Source organism: Sesamum indicum, linkage group LG2 (assembly GCF_000512975.1).
Source record: "Sesamum indicum cultivar Zhongzhi No. 13 linkage group LG2, S_indicum_v1.0, whole genome shotgun sequence".
Lineage (NCBI taxonomy): Eukaryota > Viridiplantae > Streptophyta > Magnoliopsida > Lamiales > Pedaliaceae > Sesamum > Sesamum indicum.
In genome coordinates this window covers 5,971,430-5,981,948 of record NC_026146.1, presented here as the reverse complement: position 1 = coordinate 5,981,948, position 10,519 = coordinate 5,971,430, and the positions used below count along the sequence as shown (strand labels likewise).

The following is a 10,519-nucleotide window of genomic DNA, read 5'->3' as shown; positions in this document are numbered from 1 at the left end:
GATTCTTTCATATACATTGATTTTTTGAACGGGCTTTGCACTACAAAAATATCATTTTATTGGAATGGATTTTGGAACTGTTCTTTTTAAACTTTGTAATGCATTTTTTTTATAACGGCTAGGCCTACCGCGGGTAAATGAGGCATTAAAAAGTATTTGTAACGTCTTGTACAAAAGCTATTACAAATTGTAATGCATTTTATGACTGTCGGTTCTAGCTGTTACAAAAATAGTAACATGAAAAAAAAAATTAAGTTGGAACGACTTTTGTAATTGTTAGGTTAGATTTGATATAAATGTTATTGTAACGTCACTTGTAACATATTTAGGTATAATTTTGCTAGATATTTGGAATGATTTTTGTAATACTCTTTGTAATTATTTTGTATTATATTTGTATCTATTTTTTGCACTGCATTTCTAACTGTCTTTTGCACTTATTTTGTAATGATTTTTGGAACGGCTTGGTTTTTTAATTTGTAACTGTTTTTGCCACATTTAATGGCCTGAAAATTATACATTTTATTGGCGTATTACAAAACAAAAGACGTTGCAAATGCACTTACAAAATTTATTATTTTTACTATATTTTAATATTTATTTTATTTAATTTTATTTAAATTTGTTTCATATATTTTAAAGTTTATGTACTTTAATATATTTTAAAATTTCTTTTTGTAAAATTAAATAAATAAATTTATAAAAAACACCACATAATATAATAAAAAAATAATTCAATTACAAAATTGTATTTTTACAAAATATCAAAAAAAATCCTAATCTAAATTATTATTTCCAACGACCACGTGTTCGTTGTCGTCTGGTGCCGGGGGATCAACTAGAGGCTCGAGCGCGGGATAATCGGGCCAGTTGCGATCGACACTTCCGATGTAGCGCTCCATTGCCAACATCCGATCATCTATGTCAGGGCGCTGCGGTTGTGGTGGCGAGGGCGAAGGCGAAGGCGAGGGAGTAGTCAACTGGATAGCCTGAGATGGTCCAACAATCGAGTGGTGGGCCTCGAAGCCGAGGCCAAATACTCGGCCCCTCTTCCAGCCACCCGCTGCTAATATCCAGACTTGCTGGTCGTCCGAGGCCACAGAGCCTTGTGAAGACAATGGAGGCTCTTCATTATTGTTCTTCTGTCTCTGTTCCTCCATCATCCTCAAGAACATCTCCTACGAATATGTTAAATAATTAGATTAATAAAAGTAATATAAAATTAAAAGAATAAATAACGTAAATTTTTCTTGTTACTTACCGCGACCTCCTCCGCCCTCGGGCTGCTCTACTGGTCGTCCTCCTTCTTTTTGTAGACCTTCTCGAACACCTCCATCTGAGTGACGGGGCATCCGAGTTGTGCCTCCTGTTCAAAAATTAATTTAAAAAATAATTAAAAATAAAAAAATTAAATGAAATTAATAATATGATTTTTGAAATACTTACCATCTTCCACTTGTGCGCACCATTCGATGACGACGGCCCCATGGTAGACGATTGCAGCTGCTTCCGGATTTGCTACCCGATTGACCTTATTTTTGGCCGATTGTTTCTGGAACTTTGGGCTCGACTAAAGCTCCAGGAGTTGGAGCCAGATCTCCTTGGCCAGCCACAACAGTCGGATCAACTGGTTTCGAGCATCAGCAAACTGCTTCCGCAGGAACTTCCCCGCCTACGACTTGAGGAGTTTGATCATGCTCTCGTTGTTGTAGTAACACGAATATGACATCTGAAAATTTGACAAATAGAAAAATATAATTATTTGATAAAAAATTATAAATTTCAATTAAAACTAAAATAATATTATACTTACCCTCAATTTTCTGGAACCAGAATAGATGATGCTCTTATGGGATGTGTGATATGTTGGCCTAGGGATGGAGATAATGCCTTTTGACTGCATTATTGATAGGCGTGTGAAACTCGCGGTCGGACCTCAAACTAATAATTAAATATTAAAATCAATTCAAAATAAAAAAAATATTAAATCAATTATCCAAATTATTATACATACCTCTCATCCCGGAGGCTGATGATGGTCATGGTGGTGGTGCATTGCACGGCCTCGCCGAGGCCTGTGTACTACTAGCCTCGGCCGCTGCACCTTACCCCACTGAGGGGGAGTCTTCAGGTATCGGCGGGGACTTGGAGACTTTCTTCGAGGATGGGGCCAGCCGGAGGTGCATCCGTTAGCTCATCTTGGGGAAAGCTGGGAGGGCCACGGTCGCAGCGCGACCATAGCCCCGACAACGACCTCAATTCAATGGTAGCAGAGCATTGATCATCATTATCTACAATTTAAAAATTATTAATATTCAAAGCAGATAATTGTATTTTATTATTGAATAAATTAAATTTATTCTTAATTTACGTAATAATTGCAGTAAGGTCCATATTTTTTTGAAATGCATAATTTTGCTAAAAATTGCAATAAAATCCAAACTGCGCCTAAAATTATATTAAGGTCCTCTAATTTCCTAAAAATTTTATTTAGGTGCATAATTTTCCTAAAAATTGTATTGACGTCATTAATTTTCTAATAATTTCATAAAATTCCTATTTTCCTAAAATTACATTAAATTCCTCTAATTTCCTAAAAAATTTTATTTAGGTGCATAATTTTTCTGAAAACTGCATTGTAGTCCTTAAATTTCTAAAAGTTTCATAAAAAAATTATTTTTCTAAAATTACATTAAGGTCCTCTAATTTCATTAAAATTTCATTTAGTTACATAGTTTTCCTAAAAATTACATTGTAGTCCTTAATTTTCTAATCATTTTATTAAAATTCCTATTTTCCTAAATTACATTAAGGTCCTCTAATTTATAGAAAAATACATTATAGGTAATAAAATTACATATAAAGTTGAGAAAATTACAAAAAATTATTAGAAAAATGCATAAATTTATAGAAAACTTTAGAAATTTACAGAAAATAAAAAATAAAAAATTATAATTTTTTTAAAATTACAGAAATAAAAAAAAGCTTCAGAAAATTATCAAAACATTTTGAATTTCTTTTTAAATTATAGAAATTAAAAAATCCATAATTTTTTTTTGTAATTAAAGAAAATAAGAAAAATTACAGAAAATGTATAAAAAAGATTCAACATTTAAAAAAATATTACACACATTTAAAAATTCAAGAAAAAAATTACATAAAATTTAAAACAATAAAAAACTTACCTGGTAGGGACGGCCGAAGATGGTGGTATCTGGTGGTGGGGACAGTAGAAGGGAGCGAAAGAGAGAAAAAAAAAGCAAGAAAGAGAAAGAGAGAGGCGTTGAGGCAGGGTGTCGTGCAGTAGAGGCGGTGGGGCAGGCGGCGGTGGGGAGTGGAGAAAGAAAGGGAAGAAGAGGAAGAAAAAAAAATATGCAAGTATTGTATATATATATATAATTTTGGAACGGCAATGGATGTTCCAAAAGCCCTTCCAAAGAGTATTATAAAATTCAAAAAATAGTTACAAAAGCCATTACAAATTCTGTAGTGTAAGATATCCATTGAAAAAACCGTTATGAAAACCTTTACAATGTAATGATACGGCGTCGTTTTGCTAAATTCAATTACAAAAGTCGTTACACAAGCCGTTACAATAAATTAATTAATTTTATTGAAAATTATTAAAATAATATGTCGTTTTCGACAATTTGATATTGTGGAAATGTATAATTGTACTGGAACAATATAATTGAAATGCATTAAAAAAACAAAAAAAATTATTTGACATTGATACATGTACGCAGTATGCAAGAAATTTGTATATTCATAAATGCTAGTATTATATTGATGTAACTGTCATCTTACAATATTGAACTGCATGGCTTAATCGGGTTGTCAAAATTACAATCAAACCATCAATATGATCTCACTTACCAAAAACTCTATTCGGCAACGTAATACGGATTTCAACATATCGTTCCTGCAACGTAATAATACACATTCAAAATGGTGTATTTATAAATCAGGCCATATGATTTAAAATCATACCGTTTGATATGATTTAATTGGCACATACTTGTATATATTTAAATTTGGTATGAAGGTGCCTGGATGTAAAGAAATCATATTTTTCAATTTGAATTTATGAGACTCATTTTTCGCAACTACTTTTGTAAGAATTTGTATAATTTATCATTGTAACAGACTTTGTAATGACTGATCAAAATTAAAATTCCTACCTATTTTTTTATTTTCATTTCAAAAATTTTACTTTCTAACGGATTTTGTAACGACTTCTCAAAATTTGCCCATTACAAAATTTCATTTTCCGCCAGTTGACAAAAGTTGACCGTCTTATTTTGTAATGGCTTGTGTAACGATTTTTAAATAAATTGGCCATTCCAAATAATAATTTTTTTGAAAAAATAAAAAAAATTATAATTTTTTTTTAATTTACAATATTGCAATAGAAAATATTTTCATTAAAAAAATATACATTATGTAGCCTCGTATTAAGTCTCGTAGTCCTTGAAGTTATCTTCATCATCTTATTCATCTTCATTATCAGTTTCACCAGCTTCAGTCCGTGAAGTACCTGCAACTTGCTGGTGTGCAATCGAAAGATCGACCACAATTTGTAAACAAGTGGGATCACGTAGATCGTACGACTGATTGTCCGTAGCAACTTCAGGGACTGGTACGACTTGCTCCGGGTGATATGTGATGTCAATCCATTTGGACTCATAAACAACTCTCCGAGCCTTGATTTTGCAGACAGCCATCTAATTCGCTTTATTCCTCTTCATACTTGGTGTAGTACACATGTACTGCTTGTTGTGCAAGTATGAATGGCTCATCCTTTTGGTACACCTTTTAAACTCATGCCTCTTATTGGATCGACTCAATGACACTTGAATAGAACGATGTGCAAGTTCAGAATAATTACATATGTCAATTGAATGATCTCTTCGATGATTCCATAGAAGTCATTGTCCTTGTGTATATACGATGAACTTTTGACACACGCCCCACAATTCATTGTTGACTTGTCATGGTTGTGACATTTTGTCTAGACGTTGTACTCATTCACAAAGTAGCAAGGCACTGACGTGACTTCTGCACTTAGACCCCAATAATGACACTTCAGGAGCTCATGGTCCGTGTAGTTTAACTCGGGATATACCTGTGCATTCATATATTAATCAGATATTTTGAACTTGGACACAACGTACGTTTAGAAAATTAAAAAAAAATAATTAACTTATATGCATTTGAACCAATATTTGAACTCAGTCGACATAAGTCAATCAATAATTGGGTCAGCCGAATGGTGGTACTGATACAATTCATTTAGGTATGACCGATAGATATATTAATCACATAAATGTTATGTACATACATGCATACACAAATTAACATAATATGGCGTGACTACTTCACAGTTGGTCAAAATGTACGTCTCCATGATGTGCCATTCTGCTCCACTAAGCTATCTGCTCTTCGAGGCCCCACTAGCTCTACCACGGTACATTTTAGCAGCGTTGCTCGTGCACTCATCATTCCTATGAGGCATGCTTCATTTGGAAGGCACATCCGAGTCAAAGTACTGTGAAGAAAACAAACTGATTTTCTTGACAATGTATGCCTTGACAATTGATGCCTGGGCATGTGCTTTTTTTTTTTTCACCTTTTCTTCAACTCACGTAGGAACCTTTAAAATAGGTACACCCACCTGTATTGCACTGACCCCCTTCCACGAGCTTCATACAGCAGATGCACAATAAGGTGTTCCATCAAGTCGAAAAAAGCTGGAGGAAATATCTTCTCAGGTTGGAGTTTTTCTAACTCATGAAGCTTGGCGACATCAAGCGTGGTCGGGCATATGCTTTGGAATAAAATACTAACCTCTGTTAAGGCACTCCATACATGTTTAGGAAGCATCTCACAAAAGGCGGTCGGGATCAATTTCTGCATGAATAAGTGACAATCATGGCTCTTTGTGTCGTGCATCCGCAATTCCGTCATGTCAACACAGCACGCAAGGTTAGACGTGTAGCCATTAGGAAATTTAAGGCCACAAATCTATTCAAATATCCTCCTCTTCTGCTCCTTCGTCCGGGTATATATTGCTTTAGGCATAACGTTCAGTCTATGTTCGTCCAACTCAAGCTCCGGTGATTACAGATAATCTTCATATCCCTAAGTGCATTCAACTTATCCTTCGTCTTTTCGTTGATGTCCATGACCTTGTCGAATATATTTTCAAACACATTTTTCTCAGTGTGCATGACATCAAGCTTTTATCGGATCAGATGCATAGACCAGTATGGAAGATCCCAAAAAATGCTTTTCTTCGTCCACTTGTGGTCGCTACCATAGCCGGAAGGGAGTGTCAACAGCAGGACTAATGTCTGCAACCCCATCCAGGATTTGGTTTCCTGTCAGCCTTGGATGTGCAACCTTATGTTCGACACGATTCTTCGTGAAGGCTTTCTTGTTCCTTCAGTAAGGATGCTTCTCAGGGAGGAACTGTCTGTGGCAGTCAAAGTAGCACGCCTTCCTACTGTGCTACAGATGGAATGTCAATACTTATGGTGAGGTGCAAAATCGTTTGTGCAAAGGCCCAGCCGAACATTATGCGACTCTTCTACAAAATCGGGATACATCCGATCAAAATTCTTCCAAGCCTTGGCATCGGATGGATGACACATTAACTCCTCCTCCATCGAATGTGTGGCATGCCATGTCATGTGCTCGACAGTTGCCCTCGAAAAATACAACTTCTGCAGACGGGGAGTAAGCGGCAGGTACCTAAGGAGTATACGGGGACTTCTTGCGGCGTGGGTCTTGCCCTCGGGTCTGCTTATACCTAGCTCCCCACAAAACTTGTAGTACTCCAAACCGACGTCGTCTTCCAGTATAACATGCACCATTCTTACATGCATTGATCTTCTCAACGGGTAAACCTAAATCCTTTATTAACGTTTTCGTGCTATAGTAATCTCTCAGCATGGTATTCCCGGGGGAAATATTTTACTAGACCACTCGGATATTCAGTCATATGATTGCTTAGAAATATGGCCATCTATCTGATATCCACCAACTTAGCAACAATTGCTAATTGAGATTGCATGCAACCGTTCCACAACTGCTGGTCAGCAGCATGCACTATATTGTAAAACCGGTTTGCCAACCCTGACTCATGATCGTAGGGGCCATCGCCATAACAATATGAAGAAGGATAGACATCAATAATGTAGGACCTCATACTATCATTAGGCATAACATCGTCAGAAGAAGAAAAATAACTCAGTCCGGTTGCATAAAAAACCATCCGCTGCGCCCAATCCATATGTTGTTCATCACTCCAGTATGAATAATTACACTCGACATAGGCAGCAGGGGTTTGCTCCTCAGGTACTGGAGGGACAGTCACAGTGTCAAAATACTCTTGCACCCTATCCTCGCCATGAGAAGTCCATTTATAATATTTTGGTATAAATCCTCGCATACACAAGTAATAACTAACATCGTTGGGTGTTTTGAACTTTGTGTTTTTGCATTTTTGGCAAGGACACCTAATTTTATCTCCATTCATATGTCCATTCTAACCCTTTGCCCATTCTCTGAAAGTCTTAAGCCCATCCTCAAACTCCAGTGTCAAACCTGCCCTCCCTAGGATGTTCTCATTATATATCCATCTTCTCAATTCTCGTAACGTGATGATATATATATATATCACTGTATTCACACATAAAATATTTAATTAATTTTCTAATTTGACGACCTACATATTTATAAATATTACGGTACTACGTACACTATTTAGGAGAATACATATAATTAATATGATATAAGATTAATAAAAAATCATAAAACTAAAATAAGTAAATTTACTACAATTAATTTAATTAAACACAATAAAGTATTAAAATAGTCTCTGTTACCTGGTCAACCAACTTAAATGATGATGAATACTAGTTGCCGGTCCAAAGTTTGAGTAATAATCTACAAGCTAGTCAAACGTATATGCACGAAAATCAGAGTGTTGAGAGTCTTTGTGGTTAGTATAAAAAATTTTACAACAAATGAAATGAAATTAATATATATACGTTTTTTTGTAATGACTTTTGTAACAGCCTTTGAAACGCCAAAGGTAGTCTTTGAAAATTAGCTGTTAGAAAATGTAGCCATTATTTTGTAACGGCCTTCACAAAAAAAAATCCCTAATGTGACAGTTCTTGTAACATCGTCTTTTCGTGTACTTTGAAACGATTTTTTCCACTGCCGTTGTAACTGCTTAATATCTAAAAAATTATCAGTTACAAAAATAGTTAGCCATTACAAAAACCATAGTTTAGGCACACACCAAATTTGTAGCGGGTGTTATAATGGTTTTGGCCGTTACAAAAGATTTCTTTTTTATTATCCACTTAATGATGTCAGCATGTCCAATCCATTACGAAGGTCGTGTATATGGTTGTTCCGAAAAAGCTGTTCCAAATTCTATCTCTTTTTGTAGTGTTGGAACGAGCAATTTTTTAAAAATTTGTTCGGAATAACCAAGACGATGTCTTTTCAGTTGACGAGCACTTTTAACAATAACCATTCCTAAAACAAAATCAATGTCGTTTAATCCAGAAATGATGTCGTTTATTAGCATTTTTAACAAAACCGTTCCTATTTTTAAGAAACTTGTTCCTAATTCTGAGCCAAAATTATTTTTACTAAATAATTAGAAAAATAATTAATGTAGAAAAAATCATCGCAAACATGTTAATGATCAGAAAAAATTAGACCATAAATAAATTAAGGCTATTGGAAACATATAATGCTTTGAATTAAATTGATACATGTTCAGAAGATCAAGTATATTTGTATATAGGGAAAAAAATATTTGGTCCATTAACTTTGTCCGCGATTAATTTTAGTATACTAACTTTCGTTGTTATCACATTTTGACCAATAGTTAACAGAAATGGGTCAATTAAGCACGGCGGCGAACGGAAATTGGATTTTTGCCGAAAAATAGCATGTGCAAGGCACATGCTCTTTAATTTGGGGATTTTTAGTCCCATGTGGTACTATAGGGTTACATGGCACTTGAGGTGGCAATTTTTGGAGGGAAAAATATTAGTTTTTCCTCCCAAAGCCAATTACCAACTAGTAAAAAGGGAAAAATAATTCCCATTGAGGGATGAGTCTCTCATCACCACCATTTTTGTAGCAAAAATTTTAGATTTCACACAATAATAGAGTAAATTCGTAAAAGAGGGGAGAGAAATTAGGGCTTCTAATAAATTAACAGCAAACATTATATTAGGTCTTGTATGGTTAACAAGATACATTAGTGCTCCAATTGCGCTAAGATATGGTACTTTAGGATCAAGTAGTTCTTCATCACTTTCTTGAGCTCTAAAAGGGTCCTTCTTCACATCTAATGATCGTACGACAATTGGGGTGCTCAATGAATGTGATTTGTCCATATAGAATCGCTTTAACACCGTTGCGATATAAGCTTCTTGATGCACAAGAATTCCATTTTTAAATGTTCAACTTGCAATTCAAGACAATATTTTGTTCTTCTTAGATCTTTCATCTCAAATTCTTTCTGAAGCAGTTTATAGCCTTTGGAAGCTCTTCTGAGTTCCAATATGTTTAAGTCATCAACATAAACTGCAATTATAATGAATTCATTTCCAGATATTCTCATGAAAATACATGGACAAGGTGGAATCATTTTTATATCCTCCTTTAAATCATCAATGAGACGATTATACCATATTTGTCCTCATTACTTCAACCCATATAGGGATTTATTTAATTTGATTGAATAATGCTCTGGAGAACATGAAATGTATGTTTCTCGCAACTGAAATTCTTCAAGGAGTTTCATATAGATATCATTATCAAGTGAGCCATGCAGATAGGCTGTAACGATATCTAGTAGAGACAAATCTAGTCGTTTTGGTACTGCCAGACTAATTAATTATCGAAAAGTAGTTGTGTCCACCACAGGAGAGTAAGTCTCTTCATAGTCAATACCAGGTCATTGCGAAAATCCTTGAGGAACAAGTCTTGCCTTATATATGACAATTTTACCTTGCTCATTTCTTTTTCCCACAAATGCCCATTTGTATCCCACTGGTTTTATATCTTTAGGTGTATGAACTACAGGTGTAAAAACCTTTCGCTGTGAACGCAAGTTTAATTCTGCCTCAATTGCGTCTTTCCATTTTGGCCAATCATTTCTTTGTCTACATTCCTAAATAGACTTTGGTTCATGATCCTCATTATCATGTATTACATTAAGTGCTACATTATATGCAAAAATATCATCGACAATAACTTTGTTTTGGTTCGGACATATTCCACTCAGGACATAATTCATAGAGATCTCTTCATTTTCATGAATTTTAGGTACCTAAGTTTCTTTTGGAACTGGCATATTATGTATGCTTGGAGAATCTTCTGCAATTGTATTCCTGATTTGGCCATCCTGATCATAGGTCATTTTCTTTTTCGAGGATTTCTGTCTTTGGAACTGATAGGCCTACCTCACTTTAGGAGTGCTTTT

General features: G+C 34.9%; 1 long non-coding RNA gene across 1 annotated transcript; it reads right to left on the bottom strand.

The window, feature by feature from the left end:
- On the bottom strand, positions 827-1,937 carry LOC105155411. The gene is made up of 4 exons (XR_847309.1): positions 1,814-1,937; positions 1,447-1,729; positions 1,262-1,366; positions 827-1,178 (listed from the first exon to the last, which is right to left on the bottom strand). It is a non-coding gene; the product is annotated as an uncharacterized LOC105155411 (long non-coding RNA).